Consider the following 22,469-nt stretch of genomic DNA (forward strand, 5'->3'; position numbering starts at 1 on the left):
GTTATCTCCACACAGGAATTCCTCCTCTCAAAGCAGGCAGAGGATGAACAACAATAGGTATAATGAAGGGAAGGATTCCCACAGCAACACTTGTCAGCATTCTCAGCTGCAGGGTAACTTTGAGCAAAGCTACTCCCTCTTCTTCAAATCTTCTGCTTTTAACCCTTTCCTCCCAGTGACACCCTGGTGAAAACTCCCATCTTTCTTGTAGCCTCCTTTGGGTACTGGAAGACTGATATAAAGTGTCCCCAGAGCCTTCTCTTTTCCAGGCTGTGACCCCAGCTGTCTCGGCCTGTTTTTGTAGGAGAAGTGTTCCAGCTCTCTGATCAATGTTTCCAGTCAGTGGGAACTTCATTGGAATGCTGAGGCTTCTCAAATGTGCTGCATAGTGCCTTAGCCACTTCCTCAGGCTGTTTCCTCAGGACCTGTGGATCTATTTCATCAGGACCCATGGATTTATGGATTTGTGCACCTTTAGTTCCTCAGATGTTCTTGAGCCTGGTAGAAGACCAGGTAGAAGACAGGCTGTGGGCCTGTCCAAGTGAGATGTTTCTGTCCTACAGTGAGCTGTCCAAGTCCTGTTCTCCCTCACTCAGGAGCCCCCTCAGGCATCTGAGAGTAGTGAAATGGCTCTGTCCTGGTCAGCCTTGGGAGGTCAAGGATCCTTGCCATGCCTGGCAGGCCAGCAGTGGGTGCTCCAAAATGCTGAGACCCTGGTAACATCTGTACATCCTATGGCTGCTACCCTGGAGATGAGTATGGCAAGGAGGAATTCCCTTTGTCCTGTCACTGTCATTCAGCAACAAATGACTGATAGCTCTGGGCACCTCGGGTGATGGATGGTTCTGTTCCTCTCCAGCAGCCTCACCCAACCTCTGCTCCTGCTAAATAACTCCAGCAGCTTCTCAGGGACTTCCTCTCAGATGCCTTTTGCCAGCCTCCAGGCCATCCCTGGCAGTGGGGCACTGCATTTTATCCTGCCCTGGGACACTCTGTGCCTTGCAGGGTTCCAGAGGAGTTTATTGGGCCCTCTGCTGTGGAGCCCTGACCCCAAGAGCTGAACTCTGCTGATCACATTCATCACCTCTCTTCCAGCCAGCTCCCCTTACATCAGCTTTCTGCTCCTTGCATGAGATCAGTGAATATTCCTGCTGCAAACAGCAGTGCCACTGAAATGCCTGTGAATTGTCAAGAAGTCTGAATGCAGCAGTGAGAACTGCAGGGCAGGGTGAAGAGAGATGTTCACACTCCTTGTAGACATGAGCAAAGTGGCAAAGAATTGTTGGAAAAATATTTTCTTCTCTATGGTGAGGGCCTGAAGTGATAATCTTTAAATCACTGACATAAGGTTAGTAAACAGGAATAGAAATTACTTTAATCTCTACTGCCATATTCACCTCACATTTACTTATGATGAACAATCAAGCATTAAAGACAGTATTGCCTTTATTTAAGAGTACACCGGAAATCATATGACTATAGAAAATGACATGGAGGTCATCTTTAAATGCTTCTTTTTGCTCTGAACTGATCCTTTCATTTTCTCCCTCATCTTTATTAGACAAGCATTTCACAAAATTCTAGGTAAAACCATAAGATTAGGAATATAAATCCATACTGAACTTGATTATGTCTAGTTATATCTTGCTGCTGCTTTGAAAATGCTGCTGAGATTTTACATCTTTTGTAGTAATTGGTGTTGCTTTCCATCACCACTTACTTCTTATTTTACCATGGTCTTTTTTTGCCAGGTTCCCTGAGCTTTCTGCTAAAATCCAGATGAATTCACACTGTCTTCCTTTGTCTGCCCAATCTTCTACTGTGCTGTAAAAACCTTTCAGGATAGATTGAGCCAATATCTGTTTCTCAGATTTGTTAGAAAATTCTTTCCTGTGTCTCAGTAAGTTCTATAGGGAATACTTAGATATATAGATTTTTTTTTCTTTTTTATTTAGTTTTTGTGCTTACTTAGTGTTATGCCTGTACTGCAAAGTAAGTTCAGAGGTTGAAATGCATTTCTGAGTCATCAACATGAGCACTTAAATAAAGACTTTTGGAGCTGCCTAAGGGATCCAAATGCTGAGGTCCCACTGAACTGAGAAGAAACAAAATATCCTCATTCCTTATCATCCTTGTTTTGTACAAAAGGTAGTAATTAGCCTAATGGCAAAACTATTTCTTACTTCTCATTAAATTACATTTGTGCCAGCAGAAAAGGCTTTGAGTTTTTTGCACACAAAAAGGCCATATGCTAAAAATACAAAGTTCATCCTAAAGGTCTTGTTTCTATTTTGCCTTCATATCAACTGGAACTCTGTTTTGCAAATGTTAGCACATTTGAAGCCATTGCCCTGTTTATTTTTTTCTCTTCTTTGTTCCTGAGATTCCTGTTCCAAGATACCAGGCATCACCTTAGAGTAGCAGCAGCTGCTATGGTGGGGACAGCATCTGTGGGGAGAAGATTAAAAGCACCAAGATGTGTGTTCAGCAACTTCCGTAAATGTCAGATTTAAATTTGTTTCTGCATGTAAGTCAAAGTCTTCAAACCTAAAAGATGTTGCTCCAGGGGGACTGGGACTCTGCCTGGGGCTATGATGGAGAACTGAAAAAAATCTGGTCTTTGGTGCAGAACTTTGTTCAAACTCTTCCTAGGGAAGGAGCTGTTCAAGGTGACAAACCTGTAGAAAATACCACCTTGATTAACAGCTGTTTTTGAGATTATCATTTAAGAAAATACAAACCAGTCTGGTAAGCTGGTGATCAAGGTTTTCTGAAAGGTGTTTTTCAAAGTGTTTGTGTGGGTTGATATTTTCTTTTTGCTGCAGTTCAGGATGAAGATAGCTCTAGAAGGACAGGAAGCACACAAAGGACCCAGAGCGTCCTCTGTTTCTACAGAGGACAGATTTTTTTAAAAAATGAAATTAATACAAAGCATTCTAAGCAAATTTACAAGCTTTTAAACAATGATGAGTCTAGAAAGGTCAGATATGCACTACATATGCAATTTTTTTACATGGAATAAAGAAAAAAATCGTTGTCACATCTTCCTGTGTTTCAGTACTTCATCCACACATAGTTTTTTATAGCACTTTGCCAACAAAGTATTCTCTCTAGTTTTAAGACAGGTCCCTGGGTTTTTCTTCTCTGTGAACAGGCATCAGATTGTATATTATAATTTATTTATTTTTACAAATGCTAATAAATTTTAATGAATGTTTATATTTTCAGAAAACTCAATATGCAAACTATATCCCTTTAAAATGCTCTGTAAACTAGGTGAGGCTTAATGGATCAAACCCAAGTCTTCTGAGTCCTGATATGTCATCAAAAGTTGATAAACATTCTTAATCCTTAGGAGTGTTCTCCCACACTTCCTAACATTTTTGTGGGTTGAGATTTATTTGTGGGTCTCATACAGATCTTGGGACTCCATAACAAGTCCAAAGCATCCTTGGTAAAATATAGTGAGTTTTTAATGAGTAATAACAGCTTTCTGTTCCTCTTTGGTGTTTATCACTTACAGCAAGAAGAAGAGTAAAATATATTTACTCTGCCTCTTGGTGCACAATAATTTTTTAACAAGTGCTGTTTTAAAAAGAATATGCATCTCTGCTGCTAACAAATCTTTTATTTAATTCGGTTTTTTTCTAAAATAGTATGTTCAAAATATCACTGTCTTGTCTGTTATAAAGCTTTGGCAAGTGTGTGGATTAAAATATTGTTCTAGGTGATAAAAGCAGAAGACAATTATGGAAATTGTGTTTCTGCAGCTTCTCAAGTTCCCAGTCTTCAGGTGACTTTTATGAGGGAAATATGTATTTAGTCCAGTATTTCTTTAAGCTACAGTGCATGAAAACTTGGTCAGCTCTCAAATGAAGGACACATGACAAGGTGTACGTTTCACACTTGGGTTGTTTGTCAATGGTGTCAGTAAACAGAGAGTAATCTATGATTAAAATTTATTTTTGGTAGGCACTAATTATTAGAAACATTTCTTCAGACTTGAAACAGATTTAGATTCTGGCTATCTTCTATTTTCAGAGTTTGTATTGAAAGAAGACAGAGTACAGCAAATAGAGCCCATAGCTGCTACAATAGATCATTTAATGTATTTTTCATTTAATTCTAGTCACTATCCCAATTAGAGTACAGAAAAAAAAAGGCATTTCAAATAAAACTTGTTTTACTATTCCAGCCTTGCTGTTGTGAAATTTGGAAACAAGACAGCCTGCAAAGACCAGTGAGTCATTTACAATTCTATTTAATAAGTCTTTGTATGTTTTTATGCACACAATGATACAGTAGCTGTGTGTTATTAATGAATACAGTGAAGCTGCTTTTTAATATGTACTTTATCTTCTTTTCTTCCCCCTACTATTTTTAAATTTTTTTTTAAAGTCTAGTAACAATTCATTTCCACAGGGATAAGAAAAATGGAAAAGCTCAAAATCCCTCTAACTTGTACTTTTCTATATGTTTGCTGAAGTCCTTCCCCAGTCACTGGGCAAATATTTTTGAGATAATGTATTGTTCCATATCTAAATATAGTCAGATGTCTTTTGTTTAAGAGCATGTGAAACACTGACAGTACTTTTAAGTTCAGAAATAACTTACTTGTTTCTTCTAACTTCAGAAAACAAATTACATGGAACTAAATATTGAGCAAAACTTTTAAGGGCGCAAGGCATCTTTTTCTGCCTGAATTTGTAACCATCTAAACCTAAATCTGACAACAGGTTTTGCTTGTTATTTGCTTGGTAAAAAAGAAAAAAAAAATACAGTGGGCTTTTAGTTTCTTTGGACTGGGTAGGTATTTAAATAGTTTGGTTCTCTCATTTCCCTGCTCTTGTTTAAGTGTTGCATAAAAAAATTAGATTAGGCAATATTAAAGGCTAGATTTAAATTTTCCTTCATGTCATAGACATTTTCATTTATTTTATTCCCACTTTAGGTAGGTTTTCCCAATGTGCATAACATGAAAAACAGAGGCAGGTCTGTTTTGAAGGTCTTTGCATCTACCACAAGAGGTTCCAAACCCATTCAAAGGGGTTTTGTGTTGTTTGCACTTGCTACAGAATTAGACCTGCTTATTAAACAGTCATGAGTCAAGGCCTCAAGGCTCTCCAGGAGCTGTAAGAGCCAAGCTCTATTCTCTGCTATTTTGATACAATAAAAAAAGATTCTTTTCTTACAGCTTCTGATTTCATGGACTAGTAGGTTTTGCTATAAATGGTGTAACTGTGTGTCTGCTTTTGAATTCCTCTCCTAGAGGAAGGATAATGCTGACAGTAACTACCATATCCAGATTTCTTTTCTTCTTTTCAAAAGGCCATGCTCAATGTCAGTATTTCTACAGCAATTTATTTCCAGCATTTCCCTGTGTTTATTTTTGTGCTGTAAGCTGCACACAATGGTCTAAGAAACTTATTTCAAACAAAAAACTTGTGCTTTCAGAAAGCTAACAAGAAATCTTAGGCCCTTCAAAATAGAGTGGCACAACAATATGTGACTGGCAGCGAGGCCACTAATGACAGTATGGTGATTTAAAGCTGTAATAGTTTTAAATAGTCTGAAAATAGAAAGCTTGGATTTGGAGGATTTGTTATGTGTGTGAAGGAAAAAAGAATATAGAAAACCTATGGTAATCTATTTCAATTAAAAGCTTAGGCTGGGGTGGTGGTTGTGGTCTGGTCATGGAAGGTTTACTGCTGATAAGTAACTTGCTAAAAGGATTGTATCTTCCCTTTTAAAGGAAAGGGTGTGTGGGAGATAAAGACAACTCCAGGCAAGTGTATTAAGCATCCAGATAGAGGAGCCTGGTAAATTCACCCTCAGAAACAGCCTCCTTTGCTGTTGTAGGAATGTCCAGTCTCTCCGAATTTGGCTTGTAAAGAAAATATGGGCTGTGTATTGCTGGCACCTCATAAATGCTGTGAATGGCATTCACAACTGCTGTGATATCCTTTAACTGCAGTAAATCATCTTAACCATGTCAGGGTTTTTATCCTAAATATACCTGCCATACTTGCATGAAATGTCTTGCTTGTTAAATTTTATAATCTTTTGAATCCAAAAAATACTATATAAGCAATGCATATTTTCTTCAGAGTTTTGTAGGCTTGAGCAACTGGTTTGGCTTGGGTAAAGAGGAGATTTACTGGAATCCAACAGTGAATTGGCAGAGGTTTCATTCATGTGTCATCTGTCTCATATGTGGAAAGAAGATGGAATGAATGACTGAATGATATTGGTTTGAGTTCTGCATCAAAAGATAATATTCCTTAGGTAACTTGTTCTTCTGTTTTCAAGAATTCAGCTGCTCCAACATTCCTTGCCTGGATTCTAGCATCAGAATATTTAGATTTCATATTTCCTCATGGAAAAAGCTCGCTGGGGGTGTTGTTTTTTCACAGGTTTCTCCCTGACAGATTGAATTTCTTTCAATTGTTGCTAGGTTCCCACATCTGATTTTATAGCACCAAGGTCACATGCTTCACCACTTCTTCCCTTGTTTCCAAATTTTAGCTTGTTTTAAAACAAGATTTTCAGTCGGCTGCACCTATATCACAGCACCTTGTCTTCATTCACCTTTTCATGAGGAGATTTTGTCCAGTAATTTCTCCAATCTATTGGTTCAGTTTCTTGCTGAATCAACGTGCGAACAAACAATCATGGTGTGCCACGCATGTTTCAGCCACTTGGGAAAAGGGACAAAATTAGACAAATGAGTCTACTGGCTCAGCTGCATTTCATCTATTACTGAGCCAAAGAAAACAATTACCATGACATGAATCAAGGGAATAAAATCTGAAGGGATTTTACCTGGCCTCTGCAAGGCACAATTTAAACTTGTTTTTCAGTACAAAGACATTTTCTATGGGATGGACTGTCAATACAGCTCTACACTTGGAACCAGTGAAAAACTGGTCACAAAATCTAGCATGCAGCTATACGGTGTCAATAATGCTGGTCCTACCTCTGTGCAGCTGAAGGCAAACTTTAAAGGTATTCAAATCTTGTGCAGAAATCATTTCATGCTCTGCTGAAAAGCTGTGAAACAAAGGGACTGCTCAGCTACACAGAAACCCACTTGGATGTGCATGGGAAGTTTAGGTTGACAAACTGTAATTACCTGGGGTTGAATCTGGCCACAACACTGGGATGAACAATTTTGCACTTAACAGGACAGCCATGGGGACATTACCAGCATCCATAAATGGCTGGGATCTTGGTTTTTCACCTTGTGTTTCTTCTTCAGAGGGAAATGATGTTATATCCCCACTGACACAAGAGAAATTGAGCTCCCAGGCCCCTCTGTCTCCTGTGCTTCGCTCACTGCCATAGGACTCAGGAGGAGTGCAGGTATTTTGCATCCTGGGAATCAGACTGTGTAGGCTGAACGTGAATTTTGAGTCACCCAGCTGTGCTGAAAGCAAAATGGAAGTGGTGGATACTCCATCCCTGAAGGCATTTCAAAAACTGGTGGGCATGGCCCTGAGGGACATGGCTGAAAGGTGGACTTGATGCTCTTAAGGGTTTTCTTACGACCTCAGCAATTCTATGGTTCTGATGTTCAGATATCCTAATTCAGCAGCTAATCAGCTGGGTCAGTGATGATTCAAAACAAACACAGTGTGAAAAAAAGTGGGTTTAGTGTATTGAACCTTAACTGTCTGGAGTTTTACATGCTTTGCTAAATTGAAATTTCATACGCAGAGAATACCTGCAATACCACAGTGGCTTCTCAATCCCTTGCTTTTGTGATAACTTCCTTTCAAGAGGAGAAAATAAAATGTAAACTTAATTGCTTAAACTTGAAAAATGCTTTTCTTTGAACTCAATGAAGCACAAAGATGAATAGTTTATTACTAAAGGGAATTTAGCTCTATTTACAACTGCTTGTACTGTGAAATTGGTTATTTGTGATCTCTAAAGACTTGCTTTCTTTTCAGGGATATTTCTCTGTAGCTCAAACTACAGTGGAAAGCCAAACTAAGAAAATTACAGACTCTAGGACAGCCTGTTTTGATTTTTATGGAAAATAAATATGGAACTTTAGCAGCTTTGGGATTCAAAGCAGGGAACTTGTTAAAATCACTGAAATGTAAACTAACCAACTCTGATGGTTTTAAAAGCAATTACTCTGAAATTCTGGATAAATGCTGTTCTATTTGTGCCTGCTACCTCATTTCCATCTGCAGCACTGCCAGACCAGCTTTGAAAAACCATCCTGAACACAGACACAGCAAAGTCAGTTCAGTGTGATGGACAAGTGCATCCCACATCAAGTTCTCAATGTATTTGTGGAACTTGTGATCACTGCCTGGTGACCTCCTGCACATTAGAAATGTAGGCCAGTGATTTAGCACATACACGTGGATTTCTCAGCTGTTCTGGAAGCTCCCAGCTAAGCTGGCCAATTAAAATTGGAGTTCTTCCTTATGCAGCAGGATAAACCAAGATGTTTAGGTTTATCAGAATTTTCTGGGTCATCTTGACACATGGAAGGATTTTGTTCAGCTCTGACCAGCTTTGCTCCACAACAGGTTTCAAACTGACCTAAATTCAGGAAAGATCAGTGGAGCAGTGAGACTCTCTTGCCCAAAGAGAGAGAAAGGGCCTGATCTTCAGTTCAGCTCTGGCAAGAATTGAAAGGATCATCTTTGCAAGGTTTTTTCTCAATAGAGCTGTGTGGATGTGGGGATACTGGAGGAGGTAAGAAAGCTGACACTTCCCAAATAGCTTTTGATAGCTTGATAAGTGGGATGATGTAAAGAGGGTAAAGGCACTAAAATAGAGCAGGGAGACTGCTGAGGCAGGAGACATATTCCAGGTCTCTGTTCTTGAGAACAGGTTGTCTTTAGCATATAACTTTGCTAGGAAAAAATATTGAAGGGCTACTAAAAAAACTTTTTTAAGATAAGATATCCCTGTTTTCAAATGCAGCTCTGAAGGCACAGAATGAGTGATGAGGATTTTTGGTTAAATTTTTAAAACAAAGGTAGAACTAACTGTGGTCTGGATTGCAAAGAAAATGAATTGTTTTTATCTGTGAATAGGTCAAACTAAATGCATGGTTTCTAGCATACCCACCCAGTTATTAGTCTCAATAATCCTGTTAAGACTAATAGTTTCAATAATCTTGCTAAATTCACTGAAAATATCCATCCTCTAGATGTACAGATAGTTTCTGTGTCTCGCATATATATTCTAATGACCTGAAGGTCTTGGTTTTTCCCATTAAACAAGAAGCTGTGATGTTTAGCTACATTTCCATGAAAGACTGGTACAGCAGGATTCATGTAAACTACTTAGATGATACCAATAACACCATTTTGGCACAAAAAATATTTAAAATGCATTAAACTCTCCATAGAATGTACTTTAAGGGCCACCACTTGTCTACACCTTGTCAGTTTATTACATTTAACACTCTGTTACACACTCTGTGGTTGAGTGCTTTGGGTATACTTAGTATCAGTACACCTGTATTACCTGCTAATTATGATGCTCCTGCTGTCAGCCATGGAATTGGAATTTGAAGGCATTTAAACCCAATATTTTACTGAAGGCATATAGAGAGAAGGGTGAGGCAATTGCAATTACCTTGGCAAGTAAGGCACTGCTTGGTGAAGGGGTTAAATGCCATGGACTGCCATTTTCTGTTTGCTTGGAGCTCTCTTAGGGAATGTTTTTGCCAACTTATCTCTCTTGCAGTGGGAATTATGTCTTAGAAAAATGGTTCTCTTGTCCAATAGAAATTAAAGTATTTAGAAGGAAATATGAGGCCATTTGCCAAATGAAGACACTGAAGAAATTTTAAGTTTGCAACTGGTATTTAAACAATTACATTTCTGTATGCTGAAAATTTAAGTTGCACTTTGATATCTTAGCTGGGGAACTGCCAAAAAAAAAAGTAAAAGAAAATCAGCTGTAATCATAGAAATGACATGAACCTTTCTATCATGATACTAGAGCTCCATTTCTTATGAAGGATATATTATGACAGGATATCATTTTTGTATGATATAAAATATGACTGAAGAAAAAAACCAAAATCAAGTGCAAGTGACTTCTCATTCACGTATGTGTGAAAATGAAAGAATGTGTTGTGTTCAGCTGAAGATTTCTCTTGGGCCTGTAAGTATCCATTTTTTGGTACATTTAGGTGAAAATTTGCTGACTAAAATTGGCTTAGACCTTCACGTGGATGAGACAGTAGAAAATTTGCAGATGGCATTAGAAGTTAGGTGATCTTGACATATAGGAGCTGTGGACTTTGAAAGGGAGGTTTTGCTGAGGTATAAAAGCTCAAAAAGACAAATACAGGCTGAGAAACAGACTTTGTACCAATTCTCTGTGCAATATAATAAAATTAATGTAAATCATCACCACTAACGTGGCCAGGGAAACAAGTTGGCTAACCCAGAAAACGTAGAAAGCAATGGCTGCAAGTAAAGTTTGAGTCAGCTTCAATCCTGGAAAAAGAAATTCAGTATTGAAGTAAGCTTCTCCATTAAGAGCAAGAGAATAACCTGTTCTCCCCACACACAGCAAAAACAACAAGAGCAGATTTTAACAAAAAAATTCCTAAAATTTTTCAATGCTGTAGTCACCTTTGGCTCTCTCGTTCCCAAGCTATTCTCAAGTCACAAATTATTTCCAGTGATCCTTTGGATTTGTCTTGCCAAAGGTTTTTTTATTCCAAATAGTTTATAAAACTTTAGAAATGGAGGACACCTTGGATTTTGGTGAATCTAATAGTCTATGTAAAAAAAAAAAAATTCAAGTCAATGAGTGGATTAAAAAAAAATCCTAATCTTCCTAAGCAGAAAACTAGGGAAAATTATTTGGGTAATTTATTTGCTGTGAATTATTCACCTTAGCTTGATCTCTAAGTTTTGCTTATTATTGGTGTTTAAGAAGAATAATGGTGCAATATGCAAATTTCAATATTTTATTATTACTCTGAACACAGGTATTCTATCATTGTTTTCAAAATGTGCATCTTTAGATCAGTTTACATATTGATATGTAAACCATCAGTTTACATATTGATAGCTGATGATTTTGTGCTAAAATCCATGCATTCTCATTCTGTGAATATAGGAAAAGTTAGGGCGAGTAAACATGATTAACTGCAGGCTGTGATGCTAAACATATTCCATTATTCAAGCAAATGTTTCTCTCTCTTTCAGTTAATGAGAAATTTATGGATTAGCCTTTTCCTCCTTCCCTGGTGGTTATTCCCTCCTATTGTTAAGAATCTAGGAGATAATATAATGAGATGCTCACTTGGTTACTATCAATAAGACTTCAAGTGGTTTTTCTTTTGGAAGAAGCAGTCACATTCATCCCAAGTGTACCACCAACAAAATCAATAATACAACAGTAATGACTGAAAGAAAACTGCCTATGTCACTGAGAGATGTCTGTCTGATCATTTTGATTGAAAACATTTTTTAAATTTAAAGCATGTTTCCTGCTTATATGAAATCTTGCAATATTTATCCAAAAGCTCAGCCTGGAAAAAGAGCCCATCTATTGAAAATCTGTGCCAGCACATTCGTGTCACACACACCTTGCTGACCTCAGCAAGGGGCAGGGCTCAGTTCATGGTGTAGATTGTTAAGGGCTGAAATGGGAAATTCTCAGACACTTCCAAGAAGCAACTGAACCTCTCAAAACCAAGCACCTCCTTGGAAACCAAGCATTTCCACAGACAGCCTGATTTCATAAGAAAGGCTTAATTTTCAAGTCTTTTCTCATCATCTTTCTTGGAATTTCATTGTAACACATCTTTAAACAATACCTTTAAAAATACTAGAATTGTGTGCTCCTGCTATTGATATGAGACAGATCTATCATGAACTTAATGCTCATTTTTAATTAAAACTTTCTATTCTGTAAAGCATGAGTCTTAGGCAGGCTGGCAATCATTCAGGCTCTTGGAACAGAAGATCTTAGCAGAGCTTCATAGAAAATTCAATGAGAACTTCCTGCAGGAGTTTCTTTTCCCACAATGAGATTTCAGTAAATTACTCCATCCCTTTCAAGAGTAATTGCAATAAATCTGGCATAACCAGCAAACATGAAAAATGTCAGTGCATCACAGTTCATTACAATAGGATCTCCATTGTGGACCAATAATAAATAGTAATGCTCAGATAATTGCCAAAAAAATGTAACATCTGAGAATTGAAAGAACATAAATAAGGATCCAAACTCATCAGTTCATATTGGGAAGAGAATAAATGGATGCCCCATGGACTTTTATCAAAGTGGTGGATGAGGGGTTTTCTTTTTTGACTACTGAAAATGCAAAGAAATACAAAATGTATCCAATGCCCAGACTTCCAATGGTCTCCCTGCATTTTCTGCAGCTCTCCCCTTCGATGAATGATTGAGGACTGTGAGCCCAGAATGTGAAGGACACCTGCTCCAGCAGGAATAGCTGGGATCAAAATCCAAGCTGTAGAGGTACCTTGGGCATTTAAAGGGAAATGGTCAAGAATTCTGCTGTGGGTTTGGTTTTGTTTTATTTTTCAGTGGTTTTTTAAAAAATCATGATTTCTGGCATGCATAAGTCCATTTCCTTTTGCTCTCAAATTGTCCTTGTTTGGAAAGCGTTGGTTCCTTCCCTTCATTTCTTTTTGGAGCATGATCCAATTCTGTATGTTTTTTCTGCAGTGCTGATCCTGTCAATCAGTAGCAAGCAGTTATATTCATTTTTAATACTATTTTTTGCTCTTTCAAGCAACTCTGTTGAAGCACACTGCAGCACATTTCAGCTGCAGCACAACACACTTTATTTTAATCTTTCACTGATACCAGAGGATGCACAGAAAACGAGACTTTCTTGCAAATTATAACTGAATAATTTAAAACATGGCCAGATTATTATTGTGAGCTCATGAAGGAGAAAATTAAAGGTTTAAGGGACAAACTCGATGCTGATCTAAAACTACCATAACATGTGGAGATAATAAAACATAAGTCAGTAGTGAAAATTGGTCCAAATATAATTTCTGAATTGAAAGTGTGTGTGGATAATCTTGTGATGAATTTTTATTATTTTTCAGGCTGAATCAGAAGTAATCAAATCTCATTTGTCAAGGCTGGTTTCTTATTTTGAGCAGCTGAGGGGAATAATTTTTTCCTGCAGATTAGCAGGTGTGTTGAAGGACTTTCGTTTTGTGAGTTGTATGGTAGAGGACAGAGACAGGACACCAGACTGGACTAATGAATATTCTGAACCATTTTGGAAATCCCATTCTTTCTTTATTTCTCTTTATTTATTATTTCCAGCAATTTATAGCTGCCTACAGCCTCAGAAGACTTTAACTGTTTGTGATGGCATTTGCTTTGTAGAAATATTACTTATGCAGTTCTTGCATAGATAATAAATATTATTTAGAATATTCAATATGAATTATACCCAGAAAAGATCAAGCACATGCATCTATTTCAAACTTTTGTTAAAGTGACTCCACTTCCCTGGCTCAACAGAAGTTTGAGAGATGCAATATCTTGGTGTTCAAATAAAATGGTTCCACCTGAATCCAGGAGGATTGCTTTGCTTCTGCAGGAGTTTTGAAACTCAGTTATCTTGTCTCCTTCTCTCTTGTTTGAAATAATACCAGCTTTGTTACTTTTAGAAAATCAGAAGTGATGGCAGAGTGGGGCTGAATGAAAAGCCCTCTTGTCAGGGATCCCAGTGCTGCAGCTGATTGTTAGACAGCAGGCCAGGCTGATTTCAGAGCTGACATGCATAATGTCTCAGCAAACTCCTGCTCTAGGCTTGCCCAGGTGTTATGATAATTTTCCTGTCCTGTGTGTGTAAAGATTTTAAAATCCAAACTGGGTTACTGATATTGCCTAGTCTTATCTCCTGGATGGCAAAACCTTTAAAAATGGAAGATCCTGATTTCAATAGCAACAACATAATTTTGTTCGGAACTTAAATATGCTTTTTTCAATTTTATTTCTGTTTGTTTTTCAGAATGAAAGTAACCTCTGGAAAATGCACCTTTTCTTTTCCAAGCCTGTCTCCCTCCTGCCATTCTAATTTCAATGCTTATAGTCTAAGCACTGGGTAAAAGTGCTCCCAATTTTTTTGTCTAATTTTGCCTAGATCAACCTCTAACCTTGTTGTTGCCTCTGGTTGTGTCTCTCATGACAAGTTTTTGGTATTAGAAAATTACTTATTGAATAAGCAGTTGTGAGCAGTGAGGACTTGCTCATATATCTCTTGGATGAAATACAGAATGTGAAGCAGGGCTTCCAGCTTGCCATGGCTCATACAGTGTGTATGGCACTAAAACCTCCTCCCCAGATTTTGAATGCCTCATACCAGAGTTTACACAACCATAATATATATTTAGGGCTCTGACCTGATACTTTGTTCTTTAAACTTAGCAATAAGACAGAATTGTGAGTGACATGTTGTGTTGACTTTGGAAGTCCTTCTGCCCCTGCCAGAATTTAGCCAGGAGATTGTAGGAGTCTGAGGGTACTGCTGTGCTTGTGCTGGGGGATAGACGAAAACCCAGGCCAGTTCTGCCACTTCATCCTTTTTCCAGATTTTATTTCTCAAGTATATGGATATCAAACCCAAATGCAGTCCTTCAGGTTCCAACATTCTTACCGCATAGAGGCACTTTTCATGTTTTTTTCTCCCTTTTGTTCTCCAAAGGAAGGGCAGCCGGATATACAGCTTCAGATCTTTATAAAATTTAATTTTTAAACAGTGTCATAGTTCTCAGCAGAGAGATCAAACCAGAGTTGCATCAAATTGCATTCTGACCTCAAGGTATTATCCTTCAACTGCAGTCCATGGTGCTTCCCCTCATTAGTTTAATGAATGCTACAGCAGTTTGTCTCAGTTGACTTTTTTCATAAATAATTGAAAGTCCTTTGTTGCTGTGGCTTAATATAATTTCATGCCCTATCCCTTAATGATTCACAGCCAATTTGTTAACCCAGAACTCTATTTTCCCTGAAAAACTCCTGTCCACAGTGATTATTCCCATAACTGCTCTAAGCTGATTGAGAACTCCAGCTCCTGCTTGTGAACCATTTCTCCATGTCCATCACAACAGATGCTAAGGAAATTTACTACTTTACTCTGCTGACTGTTTTCTGACTAGAAAATTTTGATCAGTTGCTTATTATGTGAACAGAGGGCTTGATAGTAACTAATTTGCATTACTTGTGTACTATCTTCCTGATCTAGGGAAGCTGCAGGCTCAGTGTGCTGCCTGCTGACTCAAGCTGAGCAGCTGCCAGTGTGACGGTGGAAAATGTTCATGCTGAATTTGCTGATCCCACTGCAAGGTACAAGTTGTTGGGTGAGCAGCAGAAGAGGAAAAACAGGCCCTACTTCTCACAGACAGAGCTGCCTTTGCTTTCCAGAGGTGTTTTTTCACTGATGAACTTCCATAAACTGCCAAAGTTACGTCCCTGTTGTTGTTGTGGTGCACTGTGGATACAGATGTTCAGAAGGTGAGATGTATTTGGTTTTAGTAGCATTTTCAAACTTTGTATTTCAGATCAGAAGTGGGCTTTGGGAGGAAATCTTCCAGTGGCCACCACTCCCCACACTTGTCTCCATGAAGTGCCCACATTGGAAATTATCAGGCACTTGACTATACCCAGGGATTGTGAAAATTAGAGAAATGTGACCTCTTCTTTATTTCTCCCTTTTAAAGTGTTTCTCTTGGGTGCTTAGATGATGTAGCTATTAGCACCAGTCCTGGAATAATCTGCAAATTTGTAAGGATTTTGTGAATATTCATTTTTATTCCCTTAGGGTAGCAATGTGGAGAAGGGCAGTGAGGATCTCTGAAGTGTTCAGTGCTTTTCTTTGTGTACTTAAAACATTGGTGGTGCATTTTACAGTATATTGAGTTTGAAGTGGCCTGCAAGAAAGGAAGTGTATTTGGGAGACAAAGCAACACCTAAAAGTGTCTATCTACAGGTAAACAAGTAACAATATATCCCTGAATGAGGAAATGGCAAATAATACTCGGTTTTAGCTCTGCACAAGTTGTGCAGACTTCAATGACCAAAGACGTAGCTGAAGACTGATTTAGTGCTAACAACACAGCACAAATTGAAGGAAAACAGAGATGCACACTTGCACTCTGTTTGCAGAAATAAATTCCTGAACTGAAACCTTCTGTGGCCTTGTGCCCACAAGTATTCCAATTTTTTCTCTGTGACTGTGGTGGAGGAGTGGGGAGGGAAATCATGGAGTGAAGCCACTGGCCTATTTATGGAATGTTCTGATTCACAAGCAAGGCTTGTAAGTGCCTGTTCTTGCACACAGCCAGAAAAACAGATTGGTTTGGTGCTGGATTGGTGGTGTGCTGGCATCTGATTTAGCCTGAACTTGAGGGGTTTAATTTTTAAGAGGACATTTTTCCATATGTTTGCAACTTTTAAATGTGTTTTGTTAATATAAATCATGCCACTGATTTTTTTCTGACCTCACATATATTAAATTCCCAGTACTCTGGGAAGTAGTCTGGATTTTCATTAAAAACAAAACAGGATAACAGAAAAAAGAACCCCACAAAGAAAATGATCAAAGCAAAATTTTTTGTTCACCTTTTTTGGATACATCCTTTTCCAACATAACCTCATTTTTCTGTCTGCACTGGATTGTCACCAGTAGTGCAGCTGGCACAGTTGATCTTAGCATTGAGCTGAAGAACTTCTCTTTTATAGATGATCTTAAATATACTGTTTTCTTTACTGCAATTTCTTTTTTTTCTTTGTTTGTTTGTTTGGGGGTTTTATTTGTTGTTTAATTGTTTTTGATGGTAACTTGAAGAATTATATCATCTGTGAAATGGCCAGCACTTAAAAAAATTAAGCTATTACAGATCTAAGCATTAATAAAAACAAAGCAATTTAAAAGATGTGTACACCCATCCATTCTGCACTCAAAATAAAAAGCAACATTTTATGCAGAAAAGCCCACATATTTCACAGATCAGCACATTGCTATTCCTATGCAAAATATTTATAGACAGCTCAGTGAGTTTTAAATTCAGCTCAATATGGATTAGAGAAAAACTAAAGAAGTTTGAATGAATCAATAAATTTCTCATTAATACTAGCCTTAGAGTGAGAATGTTTTTTATTAATACAAAACACCATGCTTTGTCTACAAATGAACCCGTCATATCATTTTGTTTTTTGTACTTCTTTCTGCTCAGTAGTTATTGATCAACATGGAAATTCTATGGATTTCCTATATAACACCATATTTTTCTCCTGTTGGGGTGGCTGGTTATTTTAAATCAAGCTAATATCGTAAAACACAATACAAAATATGTCTAAATTGTGCAAATGGGAACAGGTTTCACTTGTCTAGGGCTTTGACAGACCTCACCTTCTGTGATTGAAGGTGGGATTTTGTGTAGGAAGTGTGATTTTATTGAAATTGCACTCATGGAAGTGAGTGTTACTTTGGGTTTCTAAGCTCAGAGAGGTAACTCCACAAGCATTGCCGATTTCAGGGAAAGAGAAAAAAGGTGGTTGAGCTGCAATCTGTCTGAGTTACAAGGAAAACTGTTTCAAATGTGCAGCACCACTGTTCTGCTGGGCCCAAGCTGAGTGTAAAATCAAGGGAGAGAAAAAGAAAATCACAAGGATCTTTGTCTCATGGGGCCACTTGAAATCACTTTTACGTCCATAGGGCTGAGAATTTGGCATCCAGGTCACACCTAAACCCTACATTTGATATTCTCTTACAGCCCTTCTGCTTTAGTATTTGTTCTTGGTGAATTCCAAGGATGGAATTCTTTGGAATTCCTGTCTATTCCTTGGACATTGCCAGGATGTGTTTGTCACTGGGAATCCTGCATGTTGGCCAGTGCTGTTCTACTGTGAGCACTTGTGGGGTTACCTGGTTCAAGGAGTCAGCAAAAATCCTTGACAAGTCATGGAAAAACGTCATATGCGTGTCATTCTGGGAGACATTGTAAATAAATTGTAAAAGGGATCAACAGCAACCAAATCACATTTGAATCTGACACATAACATCTGACATTCAGCTCCTGACACATAAAATCAGAGGAGTTGAATCTCAGCCTGTGTCCTGGTCATGAATATGAATTCTCCTGTAAGACCTAAAGCCTAAGAGGCTTTTAGTGTTCATGCTTAGGGACTTGTTTATATATTCAAAAATGTCTTCTAGAGAGCTCCCAGAGTTATGTGCACTCATCTGCCTTGCATGTGCCCACAGTGTGGTGGGAAATGGGCCACAAAAACCAGGGAGTGCTTGAATGTCCCTGAGAGAAGTTTTCCAGAGGGTGAGTTTATGACAAAACATTACTCCTGAGGAACACAATTAGGAGGGGAAATGGGTTTCATCTTGTTGTGGTGGCTCTGGGCAAATGAGTGTAGGGAACCTTTTCACACCTATTAATAAGATCTGGGTTTGTAGCATGCTTTTGTGAACCAAATTGTTCTGTAGCCATGCTCTTGTCACACATCTGCAGCTTGTTGCCAGCCAGGCAGAGTGGGCTGTGGGCTGCATGAATGATGGTTTAAGCACAGGAGTAACCTGTGCCTCTTGGTGCTCCCCCTTTGAGGGCTGGGAGGGGGAAACTGAGGCAGCGCCAGGGCAGAGCTGAGAGCTCTGGGCTGTCACTGGCTGGAACTAAGCTGAATCTTTTTGTTTACAGGCTCCCACATCTGCCATATGTTAATCTGTGCTGCACCTGAGGTTCCAGAAGTACTTGTGAAGACATGAACTTCAAAGTCCTTGCTTCTACATATAATGTAGGCAGTAAATTTAGATACCACATTGAAAAGGTAAAATCACACATAATGGGGGAAAATGTGTGCTGTGTACACAGCTGGAAGTTTGTTGTCTAAATAATTCACATGAATATTAGAAAATCTGACAGATTTATAAGTGACTTAACTACTATTTCCATATAGTATTCAAGAAGATATAAATGGAAATATCTCCTTAAGCAGTTTTGAACATAACAATCATTATCTAGAAAAGAAATACCTTAATTAATGTGTCCATTTGTCATTATGTTATCAGTGATAATAACCTAATGAATGAATGTACTGATCCACAGTTCTATTAGGAGCTGCTTTTGATGCCCAGGTCACTCAAATTGCTACGTGTGCAAATGTGTAGCTCTGGTAAATTGCTAAAGACAGGTTGATGTAAACACAGTGTTTGAATTTAGAAGGAGTGACAGACCTAATATAGGGAAATAATCAGAATAGATCTATTTGACAAAGCCAGTAATTATTCATTTGAATACCAATTAGTTCTGAGTAGGTAGGTTTATTCCAGCTCTTTCCTTGGACTTGAGAATGCTGGTATTCCTTTACCTAACTCTCCAGAAAAATAAAAGCAAAAACTCATAATGCCAAACCAACAAGTGCCTGGCATTTGCCTTTTCAGTATTTCCATTTACTGCTATGTGGCAAATCCGTCTGCTCAAAATAGACAAATTATTACCTCATTGTTGAATTTAAGTAATAAAATCTATCAGTGAGAGACTTCTGCATGTGGGGGACATCAATCCAAGCAGGACAGTGTAAAACACTGAGGGAAAAACTGAAGATGTATTGACAATGCACCTGCTTTTCTCACAGCAGTTTATCTCACATTTAGAACTATTGCCTTTAATGGTATTCTTATTATGGTGGAGGCTTGTGATCTTCTTTTATGAGTGACACATCATCTATTTATCTATCTGTCAATCAGTCCATCAATCAGCTATTTTTAATAGGAACAAAACACCCTGTTTCCCCTCATATTTCCTCCAGGACTGGCATGGGGGCTAAGTTAAATTGATTAAAATTGGAGCTTCATGATATTTTATTAGCTGTGAAATGCAAATAAATGTCTGTACTTTCTGTAACCAAGTATTAGGTGAGCAAATACAAATTTGCATAACTTGGAAAGTTGGAGTATGGGTTGATTGCAAAATGTGGTGTTGCAGAAGAAAAAACTTGTTAGAATAAACTCTCAAGGTTATTTTTTATTCTAGCAACTGAAAATATTGAACTAAGTAAGTATAACCATGTGAGTTTGTCATTAACCTTATAGAAAAATCTTTTCCTTCCTGCTTTAAAATATACATATATGAACAAAAATTTAATCCAAGAGTTTGAGTTCAATATTTTCATTCTTCTTCTGAAAAGCAATTTATGTGAAACAATTCCTTGATCTGAAATGTGCAACACCTGTTAATTTCCAGGAGAAGTAGACACTAAAAGAGGTAGAATGGTGCAATTCTGTTTCTGCAAAATTTGGGGTCTTTTCTGCCTTGAGCATAAATTTGGATTAGGTGCAAGTACAGATTTTGCATTCTTTTTCCTGGGTGTAATAGCATGTGCCCTACTGACAGTGCCTCATTAATTTTACTGTTGGAGCAGTTAATACTGAGAAGAACATGGAGGCTGGAAATAAACACCCTTCTAGGATTTTTTTCTCCCAAACACTTTTAAAGTTTAGGATGAGATTTTTGAAGTGTGGCACACTGTTGTTTTCAGGTGCAGTATTTTATATTTAGTAAGAATATCATCTTGCTAAAGTGAAAAGATCAATTATGATTTAGCAAGGATAAGCTGCATGAAAGAGAGTAAGATGTGAATTCTTTCAAGCTGTCATATTCCAGGTTTGTGAAAGGATTGTTAAAGAATTGGCAAAATTGTATCAGAGAGAGAAGATGAGCTGATGATGTGTGAGGTGATCAGGAAAAAAAAAATGATTTCATGCAATGGGTCTCTTGAAAGCAGATTTGCAACACTTGGACAGATCTGAGAATTTTCAAGGAAATTATGATGAGCCTGAAAGGAATCTCTTTCTGATTTGCATCTGGCTTTGATGTTTTACATCCTAGCAGAAATTTTAAGTTCAATTCAGCAAAACCTTTGTTATTTGCTTTTTTTGCACATTGCTGATGCTTTCTTTTGCAAAGCGGGCAAAATCCACGAGGAATTGTTGTAAATGAATCACGTAAGTATTTTCTTAACAAGAGGTGTATTTTTTAAATATCTAAAGTCTGGAAAAGCCATACTGAGCTCAAACTCTTTGTACTCTCAAACAGCTCATCTGAGGCACTTTTTGCAATGTTCAGCCATAGAAAAAAAAAAAAAAAACCAAAGAGAAATCTACTGCAAAAGCTGTAGTGAAAAAGGTACTGGTTTAGGCCAGTGGGTAAATAATAGTTACATGTTCATAAAGGTGTTTTTGCTTTTTTTCTCCTAGGGTTAGTTGTGGAGAACTCTGGGCTCTCAGGAGTACAAATCCACCTGCTAACTGCAGCATTTTTCCTAATGAGAGAAGGAGTTAAGTCACTGGAGCATGAGTACAGGTAAAAAAAACACCTTTGTTATATTTTAAGGAAAAGTCACAAAGGGAATTGATCCTATTTGGACACAAATGCCAAGATTACATTGGAAACATTTTAATTTTTTGGAAGGCTGGTTTAGAGCGTGGTGTGCCTGTCAGGTTAATTAGGTGAAACTTGTGTAACAATGAATGTTTGTTCTCTCTAAACACTGTGACAAGAAAAGCACTCAGAGCTTTGTTCAGCAAAGCTCAAGATTTGCTGCTTGTAGAAAGAGTACACCTCAGAGCAGTTGCATTCAATTTTTTTTTTTTTAGTTCAGGTTCTTTTATTTTTGTTCTTTTTGCAGTTCCTGTAAGGAACACTACTTAAGGCATTTAAATCGAACAGCATGTCAAGGGCCATTTAGATCTCCCAAATTGGCAGGACAACCTATACTCTGACTTAAACTTTATTTCATGAGCTCATTAAGAAATAAAATAAACAAACATGACAGGGATTTGCAGATGACCATGGCTGCAGAAATGCCCTTTAGCCCTTCCTGCCCTGCCTGCCAAGCCCGGATTTGACCTAATGCTGCTGCTCCCAGCCCACATCAGGGCTCAGCAAGAGCTAAGGTAGCCAAAATGCCAGCAGGAATTGAGTGAACAGTCCCATAGCACTCTTGATTTCCTGGTTCAGTCCTTCATATCTATCCAAAAGGCCCAAACCAGGAGACTGCAGCCCACTAGCTTTGGATCATGTTTATGTGTAGCAAAGAGGACATTTTGGGGAAGGAAAAGACAAGTAACGAGATGCTTTTTTGGTAGGTGGAAGCTCAATATACCCACAGTGAGAGTGTAAAGAGGTACCAGAGTCTCATTAAGCAGATGAACACACCAGACATATTTTTAGGCCCAAGGTTCAGGAGAGCTAATGACAATCACCCAGTTATCCATCACCATTGATAAATACAGGTTCTTGTCCTCATCACCCTGTGTGCAGGGGCTCTCAGTGCTCTCTTTAATCTTCTATGCCAGAGAGTTTTATTGTCAGCAACAGTGCTCAGCTCTATGTTCACTTTGTGTTTGCCATCCTTCTCTCTCCAGGAGTTAGCACTGAAACTGCTCTAAGTAATAAAATGCAGCCCCA

This window comes from Ammospiza nelsoni, chromosome 2 (assembly GCF_027579445.1).
Source record: "Ammospiza nelsoni isolate bAmmNel1 chromosome 2, bAmmNel1.pri, whole genome shotgun sequence".
Classification (NCBI taxonomy): Eukaryota; Metazoa; Chordata; class Aves; order Passeriformes; family Passerellidae; genus Ammospiza; species Ammospiza nelsoni.